The following is a 1,274-nucleotide window of genomic DNA, read 5'->3' as shown; positions in this document are numbered from 1 at the left end:
CTCGTAAGGTCCCTCCACAGCATTTCAATCAGGTTGAGGTCTGGACTTTGACTGGACCACTGCAGCACCTTGATTCTTTTCTTTTTCAGCCATTCTGTTGTAGATTTGCTGCTCTGCTTGGGACCATTGTCCTGTTGCCTGACCCAGTTTTGGCCCCAGTTTTTTGAGCTGTCACGCAGATGGCCCCACATTTGACTCTAGAATACTTTGGCATACAGAGGAGTAATTTCTCTGAGCATTGCACAGTCTGACCTTGGGGTGAATTTGCTGGGACGTCCACTCCCAGGAAGATTTGCTGGTCTGGAGCATTCACCTGAATGCTCCAGACCAGCAAACTGCCAAAACTTCAGTTTTTATAGGGGTGCTCTCACTTGCTGATGATCAGTTAATAAAGCACATTTGATTAGCTAAACCTCTTAATTCCTATGGAAGCAGTAAGGGTGCACTTAGTTTTTCACAGATCTGTATACAAGACTTACTTAAAATGAAAATTAAAGCATTGTTTATAAAGAGGATTAATAATATTAAATCTACACAAAGGTGTTTGAAGACAGGCTGATTTGGCTCTTCATACTCTTCACATCTGCTGATTCACAGAGACTCAAAGTCTGTTTGATATAAACTTTGGAACTGACAGTATAGACTTATATTACTGCCTTTTATATATTTCAGCAAAATGAATAATTAGTGTTTAGGAAGTGATAAATAATCTTTGTATTGGTATATGCACCATGCCAACTCTGATATATTAAGATCATGAGAATATATTATATGCATTTACATGGATGGATTTGGTTCTATTTGTGACTACATGATGAGTTTATAAACCGTATGTGTATACACTTCACATATCTTAATGTTAATTTATGTTATATTCAAAACCCTTCAAACTTGTTCCAGTTTTTTTTAGTAAAGCTGCACGACACTCAAATATTGTTAGTTCAGCAGTAATGTAGTTTGGTTTGATTGTACCTGATGCTTTAATTACATTTAGCCTGCAGATGTCACAATTTATATACGATGATAGAAATAAGCAGTGTTGCATAAGGTTTATTTACACTGATCCATCCATCCATCCATCCATCCATCCATCCATCCATCCATCCATCCATCCATCCTCTTCCACTTATCCTGATCAGGGTCACGGGGGGGCTGGGGCCTATCCCAGCTGTCATAGGGCGAGAGGCGGGGTACACCCTGTACAGGTCGCCAGCCTGTCGCAGGGCCAACAGAGAGAGACAGACAACCATTCACATTCACATTGACACCTTTGG

Source organism: Archocentrus centrarchus, chromosome 3, assembly GCF_007364275.1.
Source record: "Archocentrus centrarchus isolate MPI-CPG fArcCen1 chromosome 3, fArcCen1, whole genome shotgun sequence".
NCBI classification, from domain to species: domain Eukaryota; kingdom Metazoa; phylum Chordata; class Actinopteri; order Cichliformes; family Cichlidae; genus Archocentrus; species Archocentrus centrarchus.
This window is presented reverse-complemented; position numbering follows the sequence as displayed.